A 19,432-nucleotide genomic window follows, 5' to 3' on the forward strand; every position below is an offset into this window, starting at 1 on the left:
ACATGAATGTCACAGCAGAAGAAAGGGGTTGCTAGCGATGTGTGGACAAAAATGTAAATATGTTTTTTACCTGTTGCATGTTGATGGGTAGGTGCATAGCTATGTATATAGCTAGTTGGTGGTGGCATTGAGTTCTGGACACTCCCAAAAGGACTCTACACTGATGTACAGATGGTAGAAACTTCTACAGGGATTTCTAGGAAATGATGAAATGCAATGTGGTTGTACCATACTTCCAGAGCAAGGGTGTCCAGTGTGTGGTCAAGTGAAATGTTTTTGGGGTTATGTAAGTCAAGTCATGAAGGGTTTTTTTTAAATATTTTCCTAAGTCAATGTGTACTTGGATGTTACCATGTCAAGGGGCTTTTTATTTACAGGGGCACATGCAAGTTTTAATGTGCATGCTAATGTGTGTGGAATTGTGTGACTAAAGGTCCAAAATGTGCATTTAATGTGATTTGGGGGAAATGTCTTGAGAGTGGTAAAATGTCACTGATGAGGTGGCAAATTAGGCTGAGGTGGCTGGACTGATTGGGAAGGCATCGTGCTCATGCATGTGGCTACGTGATAGAAGAGGTAAGCTTCTAGTTGATGAGTAAGCATGGTACGTGGAGCTTGGGCTTGCAGATCAGGGAGAAGTGGCAGGAGAGAATGAGGGAGAAGGGGCTGTGAAGAGCTTGTGGGCTGGTTGGAGGCCATTGCGATGGTGGGAGGCTCATAGGGTGAAGAGGAGAGAGCAACTAAAGGAGCGCAACTGTTAGTTGGTTGAAGGGCTACACTATAGGAGGGGGTTTCCATAGATGAAAGAGGGTGTGTGTGTGCATAAGCGAAGGGCTGAGCACCTACGAAGAAAAAGGCCTACGTACGTGATGAGATGGGTGTAAGTTTCCGACTGCAGGAACTTTGAGTATATGAGCTCTGAGAACAAGCGTAACCTTGCATTGGATGGCGTGCATTGATTGAAGGTTAGAAAGAACCATACGGGCTGGTATGGAATCTGAAGCATGGGCTTTGTACGGGGGCTATAGTACGAGGTTGTACGGGGTGTAATTGCTGATTGGTACGGGCTAGTAGTACAGTGCCTTGATTGTAGGCTGTACTTACATGTAGGGTCATTAAATATGTCTTCTACGAGCTGTACGAAGGATGGTCATCGATAAATGCAGGCTATACGGACTACTGTGCATGGTTGTATGGGGTGTAAGTACCTGTTGTTGTACATATGATTGTACGACTGCTTGTACAGTGAACATACCTACAAGTTTATAGATGATTATACCCGCTAGTTCTTCATTTGGATAGTTTGTGGGCATGAGGGGCATAGGCTGGCCGTTGCCTCAAGTTGTGTACTCATGGTTGGGTAGTGTTAAATGCTAATTACCTAAGAGTGAGCAAAGCAATGATTATAGAAGAATGCACATAGAGGTTATACTTGGGGGTCTTGCTGGCCATTGAACAGTGGACTATGGTTTCATAGTATTCTAAGGCTGACTGTTTTCTGAGTTCTTTTGGGGAAGTTCAGTTCTGAGTTTAGTCCGTTTCAGGCTGTATAGTCTTTCCCCTCTTTCAAAGAGTCTGTGTGTTGTGTTAGTCAGATTGTGTAGGAGATAGACTTGTTATTTGTGTGCTCTGGATGTCTGCTCTAGAACTTGGTCCATCTATTAGAAGGCTAGAATTTGGAGCAAATCTTCATGTTGAAATCTTGTATTTAGAAGTGCATAAGCATATCTGGTCTGTGTTGGCTTATATGAGAGAGGAAGAGCAGAAGGATTTGCTATCACGGCCAACAAGATTAGAGTGAGATGATGAATTTTGTTTTGAACTAGTAAGAGATAGTGACTTCCAGGGTCTATAGGAAGTCTGGTGCCTCTGTTTGGTGCTTTGGGTGAGCAGAAAGAAGATTTTATAGGGAGTACAAAGGCATAGTTTAGCTCTACCATTTTTTTGCAATCAGCGTCTCTCCAAGCTGTATATTTTTTGAGGGCATCGATAATGAAGAACGAGTGTCTCCTAGGCCACCTTGGCTACAACATCTGAGGTGCCATCTAAACCGCTCCATAGGAAGTTCTTGATAGGTCTCATGAGCTGAGCGGTACAACATCTACACTTGCACCAACAAGAGTAAACAAACCAAGAAGTGGCCAATATTACTCGGTTCACAACCACAACTCTAGATGCAAGGTCAAGTCTGGCAGATTTTCGGCAGATTTTCAAAAGATGAGTTTCCTCCTGATACTCTCCAACATGAGAGCAAACTGCTGTGCTGGAGAGATGCCCACCCCAACGTGGCATCCCAGATATCTGACAAAAACACCCCTCTGAATCCAAGTGAACCGTATGTCATTGTCCTAGTCTGGAGTGTCCTCATCATTGATCCAAAAGCCATTGGATTTGTTCCAATTAATGTGTGCACCTATTGCAATGCAAAAAATCCAATGCTATCCTAAATGAGGTTAGTGTCTGTGGAGTGGCATCCAAAAAAACAATCGTATCATCTACCAACTCACTGTCTAAGAGCTCATCCTCCTACCTCAATGGAAGTTTGAGCCCTACAATATTAGCTTGAGCTCTAATGTAATAGCTTATAGTTTCAACCCAAATAAGAACATAAAGGGGGCTAGAGGGCATTGCTGGCAGACTGATATCTGGTAATATCAAACCTGTCCCCCTTGACTCCACCAATAAGAACCTGACTGTGGGTTGATTTGAAGGTCCCCAAGGCCCTGAACGTTCCAACTGACAATCCTCATCTACGAGAGGAAGAGGTTGGATGAAGGATCCTACCCAAGCTAGTAGTGAAGAAAGCCCTCTCTTGAGAAAAGTTCCTCCTATGAAGAGGAGGGAAGTCAATTGGGGATAGCACACCCACAGCTACTAAGGGGGAAACTCTATCCACGGATGTCTGAAAAATGTGCTCCCTGAGTGTAGAAGGTACAAAATCCTCCTCTACCTCAAACTAAGCCAAATTTGTGAGAATTGAAAATGCATTCCTACAAGGCACTCTACCGCAAGAGTGCGAAGGAGCCCTGCAGGGCAAAGATTTGTGCCTTGGAGTTATGAATGGATGATGTCCTCAGCTCATCTTTGTCAAGTTGCATGGGTTGGGGCACCAACATCTATCAGAATAATTATGGCTTGAAGGTACTAATAAACTTGATGTAGTGCTTGGGATTCCATGGAACTTGTGAAATGTTTATGCTTGTGGGTACCTCCCCTATAAGGGCAATGGTAGGTAGAATCACAAGAACCTAGGAGCAGGTTGTTGTGTATCCACTGTGACAATCATCGATATAGGAGTAGAAGCAGAGTCCATACCTAGTGACTTTCCCTTAGGTACCCATCATTGGGGGCTTGGAAATTTAGCTCCCTTCACTGTGATAGTAGGTTCTTGTGTTGCTACTGCAGTTGTGGGTGGTGGCCTTGATTGCAACATAAGAACTCATGGGTAGAGTGGAGTCGCTTGTGGTCTTTCCTTGGTATGAGTCTTCCTAGATGGGCTAGCAGTAGGTTCTTATGATTCTACCCCCATGTTAGGGGCAGGTTCTTGCAGTACTATGACTACTGGTGAGTGGAGCAGTGAGGTTGCAGGTCTTAGGCACCTAGATATACTCATTCCACTCATAGTAATCTGGATCTTGGAGTAGCCCCTTAGGAATCCATCTGGGCTAGTTTCTTTATCTTTTGGCTTTTTATGCGTGTCTTCTTGCTTGATATTTCCTTGGACTTGCAGCTTGCAGTCGAATCAGTGTGGAGAGTAAGGGTGGAATTGAAGCCACATGTTGGGATTGATTTTCTAAAGAGGTACTCCTTTTGGAATCCAGTGGCATTCTTTTCCCTTAGAGGAAGGGGAAATTAATGTGGAAGTTACAGCTATGGGTGGCCCCTTCACTTGTCCTCTCAATGGTGTGATGGTATTTATACATGAAAGTTACAACCACCACCTGATATCAATAGAGGAGAACGAGGAAGCTTTGGTTGTATTTTGTGGAGTAGCAACCTTATTGACTAGGACCGGCATAGTGTTGGACTTACAAGTTGTTGATGGGCCTGAGATCCCAAAGCTGATTGAGATGATTGAGGTGCATCCATCATTAATCAATGTTGTTGTGCATGCCAGTCAATTTGGATATTGACCGCCCAGCACCAAGTTCTGCTGAGAATGACATGTTCATCCATGGCACCTATAGGCATAACATGTAACATTTGCTAGTCGTGCTATGGTTATTTACTAATATGGGCAATTCCACACAACCTATTATGGGTGACATATAAATCCATTCAGTACGTGTACCATGACTAAAGTGGGTTTTAGGGTTACCTTAGATGTTAGGTGTTGGGTGCACATCTCATAGGATATGAGATTATGGCTTGGGATGAAGGCTTACGTGGAGCAAATAGTTTCTTTGCACAATTGCAAGTTCACTTGTACCCTAGCCAACGCAATGGTGAGATCATCCATGGGGTTAAAACCCTTCCATGGATGATTGCAAATTATTATTAGCCCTAAGTTTTTCGCCTTTGCTTGCCAAAGCCCTAGCTTCCTCTATTGTTTTTCCTTCTATAGTTCCTTTTCCCATGGATATCCTTTAGCTATTGGAGTTTTAGGGGACCATAATAGTGTTTGAGTTTGCTACCATTGATGTAACCATCCATTTTAATGCCATCAAGGGTCACGATTATGCATGATCCTTGTGGTGTGATTTTCACAACCCGGTATGAACCCATACCATGATATTTCAATTTATGTTTCATGTTCCTTACACTATAAAAGATGCAAGGTCTCCTTCCTTTAGGTCCTTGTTCTGAAGGTTACAATCAAACCACTTTTTACGGCATAGTTTCTTGACCTTAATGCAAGATGCCACTCTCAATCTTATCCCATAGAGCTTTTCAAGCTCAACTATTTTGATAATCTATCTCTAATTGCAACTTTGAGGATTGGGACTATGAATTCCATAGGCATGACTGCTTCAACCCCAAATGCTAGGCTAAAGGGAGTGCAGTTGGTGGCGACCTTATATGTCATTTGGTATGCCAAAAATGTCACAGTGATTTTATCTTCCTAGTCAATACTACTGACCTCTATGGTGCAGGTCAGTTGCATAAGGTCTTATTTGAGCTCTCAGATTCGTTGTTTGCTCTTGGGTAATAGCGTGTGGACTTCCTATGGATGTTGACGAACTCGCTCATTAGAAAGCGAATTGTATCATTAATAAAATGGGTTACACTGTCACTCACAATTTCTAGTGGAAGGCTGAAGCATGGTATTATGTTCTCTCTAGTGGAAGGCTGAAGCATGGTATTTCTAGCGATCGTCGTCACAACCACCTTCTTGTTAGCCTTGTCTTTGGCACTTTGTAAAATAATTTGTGGCCACGATAATATATTGAGCCTGAGTCCCTTTAGCAACTAGAATGATTGATCCTACAACATTGATACCCCGCTTTTCAAAGGGATGATCTGTAAGGACTCTTGTTAGGGTCATATAATTGTGATTGTGGGATATGGAGGCTCGTTGGTAGGGGTCACAACTTTAACAAATTCAGTTGCATCCACAAAGAGAGTTGCCCACCATCCTGCTTGCAATACTAGGGTAATACCTTACAGGCTATAAGCTCCATAGATGATGCCCGAATGGGCTTCTTCCAAGAGCTCCACAAATTCATCCTCATGGATATAGAGATGCATTATACCATCCTTGTCGATAATAATGTTTTTGATTCTAGATGAGCTAGGATGTACCCACTAAAAAGACTATTGCTTTTTTTGTGATTGGTGATTTAAACCGATTGATACATGAGAAGACTATTTAGCTATAAAGGAATATTCATGAAAATGTTTAGGCTATGGATTACTTACAATAACAACTTAATGATTTGATAAAAATATGCCTTATGAGAGTATGTCTTAATCCATTGCAAGTCACATAGTGATTTACAAAAAAGTCATTTTGGCTCCATCGTTGGTAAATTTCTTGCTTAATTTCATGATAATTTTTCCATGAAAGATGATTCACACACACACACACACACACACACACACGTTAATCATACGTATTTTTCTCCAAAGGTTTATGGATTATTGAGTAGAGTAGAAAGCTTTCACATGAAGCACTATTAATTCTTATATTTTATTTACATCCAAAAGGTTCACGGATCAACAACTGGTGTAGAAAAGACAACAATGCAAACAAATGAGATATATGTTTGCCAAATAAGTAAACTTTTATTTATTTTTCTAAATTAGTATTCCAATAATTGTAAATTTTTTCAAATTTTGTATAAAGATATGCAAAACAAATAATCTACTAATGATCTGTTTACTTTCTTGATTGTATCTTTGTAGGTTGATGCTTTTAAAGGAGGCAGTGAGTAAATATTTTCATAAGGACTCAAAAGACAGTTTGATTAGGAACAATGATTGTTTGGATCTTACATTTAGAGTTCATATTGTACCAATAGGAGTTGATTATGTAGCAGATTGAGTAGACAATGCAATCATTAAGGTTGCTTGTAAATTTAAAGCAAATTAAGTAATTAGTTCAAGCCATAGGCTTAAATGTTGCTTGGAAAAGTCTCCATGTAACATCTTTATAGTTCTATATATTTTACTTCAACATCGACAAAATATATTCTTTATTTCTCAATCAACTAATGAATAATATCTTTTATCAAGTAAAATGTCTTGAATTTGTAAGATTCTTATGATTTATTATTTTTAAACACCAAGTGTATTATGAGTGATACACTGACAAGTATTCTGTGTAATATGACTATTAGTATGCCTTTGAATTTTGAAAATATTTCATAGTTAGACAGTAAATTTCATTGATCGATACAGTCTGTCAATGTAACATTTTAGCCATTTAGAATCCCACTTTAATGTCACTCTTTTACAAATTTTAAAAGCTAGTAAAACCTAACTTTCTAGCTGTTGATTAGAAACTCATAAATAAAAAAATTAATGTAACTTTTTGGCATTTACAACATACAAAATAGAACCTTCATAACAAATTTTTGCAATTAACAAGCTCTTGAATAACACTTTTATGTTGTTAATGACATAAGAGATGCAGAATGTGGTCTCGCTCTTACCATTATCATATAATAAATGGAAACTTATATGCTATTTTGACATAAAAAATGGTAATTTTTATGCCATCTTTTGCCATTCCAAATAAGACTAATGGTAACTTTTATGTCACCTTTCCCATTTCAATCCTAATAAATGGCAAGATTTGCCATTTCTCACATTTGATCTAAAATGTAGTGCCATTTCATACATTAAAAATGGCAAAAATATATGTCACTCTTGGTTGCCATTCCATATGTGGAAATGGGAAAAATATGTCATTTTTGGTTGCCATTTCATATGTAAAAATGGCAAAAATATATGGCACTTTTGGTTGCCATTTCCCAAAAATGGTGCATGTGGAAATGGCGGTAAGAAAGTGCCATTTAATAATGTAGAAATGGCACTTTTAGGCTACCATTTTCTACCTAGCTTCATAGTAGTGTGTGCAAAGATGCAAAGTATACAAATACATTCTAGTATTTGTGTGGGAAGAGTGCATGCGCGTGACATAAAACATAAAGAGTTTTTTTAAAATCACACAACACAGTATCTCATAGGTAGCATCTAATTCAGCTTACATTGAAATCTATAAGAGGAGGGCAAAAAGTAGAGGCTTCTCAAGTTTCACATTTATAGAAGGGATATAATTATTGGCCGAAAATTTCAGAGATATATAATATAGGGTAAAACGGGTTACAGAGGAGTTTTCTAAATACATTTTGAATGCACATTGTACACATGGCATACACAAGTTGGACCTCCCAAGGTCCCATTTTATCTAATATGGTGTTAAGTGGTAGCAAGTGCTGCATTTCTGTTGCTCTTTCTTAGTGGCAGCAAGGGAAGCTTGCACTCAAGTTATTTCCTGCTCTTGGTTAGTGGTAGCAAATGGTATCTTCCACTCAAGCAATTGGCCACCACCCATGGTAATGGAAGCAATGGGCACCTAATGATAGCTATCATGCCAATTAGTGGTGGCTACCATTTGCTACAAGAACAAGAGAACTCATACTTAACAGACGTGGTAGCTACTACTCAATTATTTCTTAATTATTGACAGAGCTCCTACTTGAGTACTGCTGGTAGCACTTGGTAGCTAAGTGCCAGCAATGGATGCCTAATGATAGATACTAATTTGTTTAGTGGTGGCTATGATTTGCTACAACAATCATAGCACTCATAGTTAACAAAGGTGGTAGCTAGTAGTTAGTTATTACATAACCACCACTTAATTAACTCCAACTTGAGTGCTACTGGCAACACTTGGTAGCTAAGCGCATCATTCAGTAACTAGTCATAGCAAGTCCTAGCAATTCAAGAAATGATAGCCACCATGTAGCTACTCAAAGGGAGAGTAGTGATCATCTATAACCACACAACAATAATGAATAGGTACTTATTTGCAGCAAGTCATAATGGGAGCTACCATGTAGCTAATGGTAGCTAACATGTAGCTAACAAAAACAAAACCTAAAAGTGACCATCAGCTCGTTAGAAACATACCATAGAGAATTAAGGAATGAGCTTGTGATTTTTGAAGGGATACAACCTAAAGGAATATCACCAACCTAAGGCTACTCAAGAAAATGCACTCGGTGTTTCCTGCCTATCTTTCAATAGACATCCTTCTTATTGGGCGAGACATGTGTATTACTGGTCTAGAATGATAGCACTAACTCCTTCACCTCTTTTGTAATTGCGCCCTTTATGCATGGTTTGACAAAACATGTGTGCCTCAGGATCTATGGAGCACTCTAAGGTGGATGGAACCTGTGTGGAAACATGATGAAGAGAGTGCTCATGACATGTATCTCAAGTCAATTAGGTTCCAAGATAGATTAGCTTGGACTCATAAAGAGAATCTTGAGATAGTGCAAAGTGCTTGATTGATATTACTTCAAATGAACCTCCCTTTTATAGGTGAGGGTACTTACATCCATTTGCTTGCTCACATGTGGGATATCTCCTCCATGCCATGTGGTAGCTTACCCTTTGCTCATACCTTTGCTCTACAAGTGCTCATGGCGCCACAACTCTCAACACCTCCCCTTGGTGCCATGATCCTTTGGCTACTGCAAGGTGGTCAGATGTGAGTTACATTCCATCACCTCCCCTTAGTGCATGCATTGCTACTTAAGGTGGTAAAGTGTGGTTTACATGTCAATACCTCCCCTGGGTGCTTTCATAGCTACTCTCAGGTGGTCAGGTTTGATTACAAACATATAGGCAAGGTTGGCAAGGTTTTTGCTTTTCAATACATTCCATTGATGTCACCTTTTGGCTCATGGCTTGATGATGACTTGTTTGCTTCTTTGTTTGGTGTAGCTACCTGCATGATGCTTTGTTCTTCCATGTGCCTTAATGCTTTGTGTGTGGATGCCATGCTTCGGGCTATGGTCACCTCATACACTTGTGCTTTTGGCATGCTTTCTGCATTCATGAGTTGCTTTTCCAATTATTGCAAAGGTCTTACCAATTGAATTCTTTCAATATTGGCAGTGTCTAATTGCATACAATGATTCTGATTTGACAGGCGTGTAGAGCTTGAAAAGGCGATCACTTTTCCCTTTTGGAGCGTGTTCAAATTCTTCCTGGATTGCAAGTTATGGCTTGTTGAAGCTTTTGTGAAGAAGAGGGGGTCTTGATGATGTGGCACAGGGATTCACATGCTGAATTCCATACTGTGCTTACAAAGGGACTGTGCTTGGATGGCACTGCTGACTGTGCATGCTTAGGTGGCATTTAGCTAACCTTAACCCTGCCTTGGTGGGTGACCTTAACCTTACCACAGTCAGGTCTTATCTGCCATGTGTCAAACTTTTAACCAAATGAGTTAACCCAAAGTTTAAACAAACCTAACCATTGTCACATCAAATCTTGACACGTGTCAATCAATGGTGAACCTAGACTTTGAAGAAAACACTCCGTGATGGCGTTGAAGCAACGACGATGATGGTGGCGACGCAGTATGGCATCACGGGCGGTCAATTTTGGAGCGTGCATAGAGATGGTGTCGCGGGCTGGTCTGCTAGTCCCGGGAGGCCGCTAAGGCTGTCTGAGTCATGGTAGACAAGTTGAGTCGTTCGCTGTTTGCTTCGGTCGCTGGAGTCGCCACATTTGGAGACGGAGGAGACGACCATGGAGGAGTCCTGGAGGTCGCTGCTGTTGTCGATGGAGGTCGTAGGGAGCCTAAGATGATCGCTATGCTCGTTGTCTCGCTGCTGTCGGTGCTGTAGGAGGAGCCGCTGCTCACATCGGTTCTTTTGCTTTTGGAGCTACTAGTCCCGTTCGTGGGTGCTCAGGCTGAGAAAGTCGCTAGGCTGCAGATATCCATGTCCAGGTCGCTTGTGTCTTCCAATGGATGATTCGACTGAGTGATGCGAAGGAGGAGCATAGATATTTGTCTCCTCTCGATAAGCTTCACAATCTAAGGTCGAGCCGTTGTTAGGATGTGAGCCGCTCTCAGAGACAACAGAGCCACTCTGATTTCGGCTATGATCGCCAAGCTTCGATTGCTGCTCCCTGGCTTGTATTTTGTCCTGGCCGTTATGGCTAGGGTCTATTCGCTCTTGTTCTTGAACGATGCAATCTGCGGCTGTGTCGTCCCTTGAATGTCATGGGAATGGGGCGATGCAGCCATCTCGAGCTTTGGGAGCTTGAAGCTCTATTGGAGAACCTCTCTTTGGACCTCTCTTTCTATTCAGAACCTCTCAAAGATGGGTGTAGGTAGAGCTTCGGGCTCTCTCTCTCAAACCTTTCAAATCTCTCCTCACATGGATCCTCACAAAGAAACTACTCAAGGGACGGAAATTTGTTCTTAATCTAAAACTAAAACTAACCTAGGAGAAAAAACATGAGCTCCTAAGGCATGCCTACAACTAATCTAGGAATGGGAGCAATCCTCGTGAACTACTAATGAGCTAAACTAGGAGAACTAAACCGATGCTCTGATACCATGACAAAACATGTGTGCCTCAGGATCTATGGAGCACTCTAAGGTGGATGGAACCTGTGTGGAAACATGATGAAGAGAGTGCTCATGACATGTATCTCAAGTCAATTAGGTTCCAAGATAGATTAGCTTGGACTCATAAAGAGAATCTTGAGATAGTGCGAAGTGCTTGATTGATATTACTTCAAATGAACCTCCCTTTTATAGGTGAGGGTACTTACATCCATTTGCTTGCTCACATGTGGGATATCTCCTCCATGCCATGTGGCAGCTTACCCTTTGCTCATACCTTTGCTCTACAAGTGCTCATGGCACCACAACTCTCAACATGTTATCGTTCACACAAATGCAGTGGTATCATCTCCAGACACATTCGAGATCTAGTAGCATAGAAGTTCCTACAATGCACACCCAGAAGTCTTGACACAGCCGCCAGGATATTTGGTTTCCTAGCTTGGGCTTTGGTATTCATGACCATCATCATGCTCACCCACTTCAGAAACAACTCTTTAGAGCTTTTGGGATTTTTCATGTACTTGAGGATGTTATGAAGTCTGCTTATCAATAAACCTTGTTCATGATCCGCAACTGCCTGTGAACATGAACCTTGTAGCTCTCAAAATAATGGGTGCTCAATAATGCTCCTAGAAATTTCAACCTTTGCCTCCTCATGTAGACCTTGTGTACATTGCTTGAAGTACCTCACAACATCAAGAGAAATCTTCTGGCACTTTGCAACATTCAAGTCCATGGAGTTTGCTTGAAGCTTCACCTTAATTTGGTATTTGCGCTTTCTCTTTGCCTCATACTCCTTGATAAGAGCCTATTTGCATGTCGCACATTCCAATGAGCCACCAAATTGACACACAATGTGCATAGGTTCACCTTGGTATGCATTTTTGCAAAGAAAACAGCCATAACAAGCTCCCCATGATTGTATAGTTGCAATAGTACTGAGGAGCAGTCCTCTTTTCTTTTGTAGAGAAATGATGGTATTTATATTTATAATTCCAGAATGGTCATAACATTCAGTACACAGGCCATACAGGGTAGTCTTCCAAGAGAACTAGAAAACCAAAACAGTAGAAGCGGCCTGAAGTGTAGCAATTTTGAGTCACATGGTCTAATATCTTCAAATGAGAACAAGCCAAGCCACATCTAGCTCGAGGTTCTCAATAATCTTATTGATGGACTCATTACACTCTCATAATTTTTGCAACCTACTGAGCCGCCATTCTCTTAATTTTCATAATCTTTGTGCCTACAATCATAAGCTTTTAGGTGCTCTTAGTTCCAAGCATACAAACATATGTGAGGTGCTCTGTGAGGTCTTCAAGTAAAGCGGCGAGCATCTAGTCCCTGGTCTGTAACCTAGAAGGGTGGGATCCATGGATGCGAGCAAAGAGTGATGTCAAACTCTCCTACTCTGTATGTTTTTTGAGCTACTGCAACTCATTTTTTGAGAACATAATGTTTTTCACAGCCGATGGAAGTGGATGAGCATTGGCTGAAGGATGGTCCATCACCAATCACGATGAGAGGGCCGACTCAAACACAATATCAATATGTTAGAAAGTGTTGTGGGAGGAAGAAGTCCAAGGGTGTAGGAGAAAGGGAAGGAGGGGAGGCAGTCGGAGGGGGGGGGGCTGAGGGAGGCATTGGACAAGAAGGGAGGTCGGGATAGGAAAATGAAGGGGCGAGGTAGGAGGAGGGTAGCTAGGAGAGGAGGGTAGCTAGGAGAGGAGGGTGAGGGGCATGGGGAATGAGGTTGAAGGGGCATGGAGGAGGGGTCGAGAGAGGAAGGACGAGGGGCGGGGAGAGGAAGGACGATGGACGGGGGGAGCGGAAGGGGGACAAGGGTGGGGGCATGGGGAATGAGGGTGAAGGGGCATGGAGGAGGGGTCGAGAGAGGAAGGACGAGGGACGAGGAGAGGAACGACGACGGACGGGGGGAGCGGAAGGGGGAAGGGCTAAGGGTGGCGAGGGAGGGGGCCGGGGAAGAGGGATGGGTAAGGTAAGGGGAAGGAGCTGTGGGAAGAGGAGGGGATGACAATTGGGAGGGGAGAGGGAGATGACGGGAGAGGGGTAGTAGGAGAGGGCGTGGAAGGGGTTGGTTGAGAGGGGAGGGGCTAGCTCAGAGGTAAGGGGGAGGCTAGTAGCAGCTAGAGCTATGCTAGTATATTTTAAATAAAGTACGCAGTGCACACCCGTGTGTCACCTATATCCAACCATATCACCCTGACACCTACACATTCTCCAAGAATCTGATTTTTTTGCATCTGTGACCTCGTCTTCTTCCCCTCCTGGATTCTTTTTTGAAAATCATTTTCCTTAGTTCCTTGCTCCTTGGGGGCATTTTATCCCATTCTCTTCTAATAACATAAATCATTTCTCATTTATTTGTTTCTTTCTTTATTTAAATAAGAAAGCACATGGTGCGATGAAATTTTTCATGGATTGCAAGAGAACTAAACAGAGGCTACAAGATAGGAAAGTTGATATATTCATTCAAGATACAAAGGACATTGAAGGCCATGGAAATCGATGATACAGTATCCAAATGGCAATGGAAGACACATTGCCACAAATGTAGAGGGAGTGACAATGCCAAAACAATCTCCTCCTTGCTCAGTAGCTAGCCTTGAAGAAGTAGATGCACCCATTTGAGTAGTGCCATGAAAACAAAGAACAAGAGATGTGGTTTCAAAACTGGTGGGAGCATTCAAGGCAACAACAATATGTATATTTTTCTTGGGGTGTTAATAAACACCAATTGGTGGTGCTAACAAACACGGGGGAAAGTGAGTAGCTATCCACTGTCATAGCTATCTATCTACCATGTAGTACCTACCATGGTGTTGTAGCCACCACGAGGTAGCTACCATGGTGGCCACTACTCCATGTGGCCACTATCTATGCACCATGTGGAAGGTACCAAACGTCAAGTCACAGCTATGTATATTGATATATATATTTTTCATTATGGTTGCAAACTCATATAGATATATGATCGCTTGCAAATGGCCCCCTCTTGAAGAAATCTTAATGATGATAAAATTGATCCCTGTCCAAAGAAATAGCTACTAGATCTATTTGATTTGATCAATCTTGAAGCATTGTAGTATTTAAAATTACAAGAGTTGACTTTATTCCTTAGTATAAAGTGTTAGAGATAAATTAAATTAAAACATAATGGACAATGCAAATTTGAAGCATCTTTTCTTATAACCATAGATTTTGATGTTTAATACTTTCAACTTGAAAATTAGTAACGTATTTATATACATTCTATAAGAAGCTATCAAGTAATATATTTCCATAATATGTTAAAAGCATAGATATATATAAAAGGATATTTCAATATAAATATAGAATTGTAAGAAATAAAGTACATTAATCAGATTCCTTGGAAAATGTGATTACTATAAATAATATATTTCCATATTTTTTAAAAAGGTCAAATAATATAAAAGGATATTCCGATAGAAATAGGTTGCAAGTGAAGTTCTACTTGAACTTTGTCCCTCAATAAGTATTTTTCATATCAAATATGATTGCTCACTATGGCCAAAAGATATTATCTTTTAGCATTGGAAACCATAGTATATAAAGTGGCTAGCAATGGTGTATAATATATGTAGAAACATGGAGAGTTTCACGAATGTAGTTTAATATTATTCCAATAACTTTAAGGTTATAGCATAGGAAATTTTATATTTAAAAGTTTGAAATTGTAAAAGTTGGAATTTTCCAAATTACATGTAGGTAAGGATCATTTTACTGAAATTCACATTGAGTGTACAATGCACACCACCATAGGATGATTGTGAAAGTTCTAATGTAAAATTGTCATAAGTTGGAAACTTCTAAATTATATGTAAGGATGATTCTAATGAAATCCATGTTGAGTACAATGCACACCGCCAATTTTGAAATTACTAATATAAAATATGCAAGCCTGATTTCCATTTTGGCTCTATTCTTCTGCACTTGACATGTACCAGCAAATAATATTAGTTTATGATCTTCAAATCAATTTTCAATAAATTAAATAGAGAATAGGCATTGTGAAGCATTGATTTTTCTAAACGCAAGTATGTGTATATAAAGTCAACATTGACAACTCTATTTATTAAAACTTCTTGGGTACTGAAAGAACAAACATGATTGTTAATTTATATTGTTGGCGGCATTTGAAATTCTTATTATGTGAATTTCTTCATGATATTAACTCTCAGGGGGTGCAGTAAATCCTAGGTATCATGTGCATTCAAGGCCCCTCAATGAAATTGTTTTTCCCAATAAAACTGCCCCTCTTTACTAATAGATTTTCCCCTAAAGTTGAATTAAAAAACCCCTTTTGTTATTGTAATCCTGTTAATTTTTTCTCAAAAGTGGGATTATAATACCCCTTCTTTCGAATGCACGTGGTACACTAAATTTTTTGGAGGTTAACCCCCGAGTATCAATTGTCCATAGGGTTTTAGATCCTTTAAAGACAAGATATAGAATTGAATGCTTTAACAAGAGACAGTTTAAAACTACATCCATATTTACTCATGGTTACAAACATATATGATTACATGCAATGTTCCAACCTTGTTCAAACACCATCTACCCTCTTCCACCTCATTCTCCACAAAAAAATTGGTAATTTATGCCTTGTGTGATCCACCAATTAATATGGTTTTTTTCTTACTAGAGCAATGTTGCGATCCCCTTTCCAAATGTGAAGGGGGTTTTAAATTAGACAATTTAAACATTTTTAAATAGAATTATACACTCGGAAAGGAAATTGGAATTTAGGAAAAAACTATAAGTTTATGAAATATTAGGATAAAACTCGGATTAAACACCTACATTATATAAGGGTACTTATATTGTGCCCTTGCATGCATGTGCCATATAAACGATGTTCTTACAACATGAATCCTCAAGCTTTATGCACAACCAATTAAACTACTTCTTTACGAACATGAAATTTCATAGAAGTATCATATAAGTGCATTGCATATACCTATATCTATGGATTATTTAGCATGCTTTATAAATTTTCTAATAAATAAAACCTTGAATATGAGATGTCATGCAAGTGGATATACCTATACATGTGGATGTATTTAGCATGATTTATAGATTTTCCAATAAATAAAACGTTTTGGATGCATATTGCAAAGATTAATCTGTAAGACATACTCAATATTGCAATAGAATAATTTAACACAATGTGTCATGTGATTATGAGAACTTCCCACATGTTTGCACCAATCTAGAACAGGTCTACTTTCTGTTTACATGTTAAGCTTGGGATTGGGATTTCAATAAAAAAATTCATTCAAGAAATGAGTTTTTGATCACTTTGAATCCATTTAAATGTTTTGTCTACTTTAAAATCCCTACTCTTATAATGGCCAACACATGGAGCTTAATTGTCCAAGACTAAACCACTAAATAACTCATTTCTGCATGGATACTATATAAATTAATGTAATAGTCATCATAGCTTCATAAGAACAAGCACATTACATTGATCAATTAACCACCATAACATATTGTGTCTTTATCAAAGACTATATATGTACATGAGTTGGGACTTGGCACATGCGTGTTATAACATGAGAGCCTCTGTCATCCTCAATTAATCTTTGTCTCACATATGGTGGGTTGGCAAATTTGAAGCCACCTATGCATACTATAGGGCAAGGTTGGGATGTCTTCCTACTAATAAGGACATTTTCACTACTAGTAGGCCTAGCAAGTCGTATAAAAGACATACTAAAAACCTACTAATAGGCCTATCTATCCTACTAGTAGGCCAAATGTTGAAAATCTACTATAAGAATTGGGCAATCAACCTTGGTAGTAGGCTATAACTCAATAGATATATAAATATGTAAATATTGCATAGAAGAGACCATGCCATCCCTACATCTGAAACAAGTATCCTTACTACTCACTTATAGGTGTCTATGTCCCATAAGGAGGTTTGGAATGGCTAGTAGGAGGGGAAAGGGTTCTTGACACCTCGAGGGTATCCCTAGCTATAATTTTTTGAGCAAGCAAGAGTTGTTTCATATAAAAGTAACAACTTGCTTTAGAGGCCCATTTTGGATGGATGTGAGAATTTAGAGCTATGGCTAAACCTAGTCTCCGATAAACTATGACTAGTTGACATAGCTAGACAAATAAGAAAAACAAGAAATAGAATGTAACATCAATGGGCCTTTGATGTGCTATACTTCAAACATAAAGAAACTTGTAAACATAATGAAAGAAAGGTGGGAGAACAGTATATAAAAACAAAATGATATAGAGTCAATGGAAATCTATCTTTGAATAAAGAATCGCCAATTTAGACATCTCTAGAGAAAAGCTAGGTAGACTTGTTAGCCCAATGAATGAGAGGTGGAATCGGAGAAAGAGTCAACTTGGTTAGAGGAAATTACCAAAATGTTGATTTATCTCCCTCTAGCTGATCCAGAAGCTCCAAATCAAAAGGAGAGCTTTTCAACAAAATTTCAAAGTGAAACTAGGAGTAGGAGTAGTTTGAAGTTTAGGGGAAAGTGGAGTGTGACAAATGTGAGAGGGGGAGGGGAGTCAAGGGCATATAAGAAGAGAGGTAAGAGGCAAGAAGAATAAGCAATTGCTTAAAGGAGTCATGGCTTATAACCCAAGAAGACATCTATATTTTTAATGGCATTTTCATCGATGCCTAACACTATTTCTTTCTATATATCAATGGAAATATGGATGATAGGCATTCACATACCAATTCAATGGAAAAACTGATGAAAATACCAAATATTTAACACTCCTCATGTTCAATCAATCTACGAAGAGTGAATCAGTCCCTAAGGAACCCCGAAAGGGCAAAAAATATGAATGCTTCATAAAAATTTTGGCCAATACCCAAAGCGTCACAAAATAGCATCAGAATTCAACCTAGTTCTAGCAGTGAAGCAACCGAAAAAGGAAAAGCTATTGATTGAATGGATTTTTAATGGTTCATATTTCCAAAAAATTGATTAAAACAATTTGAATCACTATTATAGGATTTAAATCCCTTAAAATTCATTTGCTTGGAAGCAGTCTCACAAAGGAAAAAAGGAAAACACTTACATCATATGCATTCAACAAAAGGGATTTTAAGTACACCTTATGTATGTATATTTTCCATAACTCCATAAGAAAATAAAACCCATTTTGCAGAATTCAAATGCTACCTTACATATTGCTTAGTGAACTCCCTGGCTAGGATGGAAAACCTAGTGGAATTCAAATCGGCGGAAAAAAATATTACCTTCATAATGGATTCTTTGTTGAAACCCTTATATCCCCATATTTATAAATTTACACATTTTAATATAATTGTTTATCACCTTCTATAAGTATATATGTGGAATTAAAAAGGAATGGAAAGGCTTTCTATGTATATTCACATGGGATTCACATGTGAAAAAATGAGAACTAAGTCCTGTATTTTAAATGTCACTTTATGGTTTTGCATGTATGTCACATATTCAAGAAGTAATTGCCCACACAGTTTAGATCTCAAGGGTAGTAGGTTATTCTTAAGACACGTACAACTAGGGAGCAACTAGGCATATAAAAAACCCTTTTCGATAGTTAAGAAAGATGTATAGTACACTTGTGATCATTGTGATTAAATTGCATATAATTCTTAAAAATTCACACTAGCAAGGGAGAAGTCTAACATTTTAGAATTAATGTATAAAAAAACTTGACCTTCTCAAATTTAACTATTAGTTGTCTTTTCCATTTTCGACTATAATTTTTAAAAATAATCCTTTGTATACTGGGTTATTTCCTTTATGTAATTGTTAAAACAAAATGGCTGAAAGAGGCATTGATTGAATCAAATAGTAGATCTCTCAAATCATTTCAATGCCCTTAATTTGTGACATATAAGATCCTTTATGGACAGATCCATATTATCCTTTCAAGACTCTTTCTTTTTAAAAGATATCTAGGTTTGCCAATAACTTGTCTATTTTCAGGCAAATGCAGTATTTAGTTTCTTGTCTTTAAACTTGCAATAATGTTGAAAGTGTGTTTTTGCATAATATGCTAAAATTTTCATTGCTTATAGATTTGTTCCCTTTTGAAACTTTAGAAATCCAAATACATGGAGCTTTTTCTAACAAAGTCTAAAATTTTTCCACTAAAGGGGGTCAAGATAGAATTATGTGCATGCTCATAGGTAGGAGGTGCAGTTTGAGAGGCTTCATGTAAGGGAACCTGGAACCTGCGATGTTTTTTCTCCTCTAGAACATTTCCCAAAACGTCGAAGAACTAAGTGGAAACACAAAATCAGCTCCATACTTCTCTTAGTATTTAAGTAGGATTGTCATTTCTCTGGGATCTAGGTGTAATTGGAATTCCTCG

Source organism: Dipteris shenzhenensis, chromosome 2 (assembly GCF_047967505.1).
Source record: "Dipteris shenzhenensis isolate YYH24624 ecotype China chromosome 2, Dip_SZ_1.0, whole genome shotgun sequence".
Lineage (NCBI taxonomy): Eukaryota > Viridiplantae > Streptophyta > Polypodiopsida > Gleicheniales > Dipteridaceae > Dipteris > Dipteris shenzhenensis.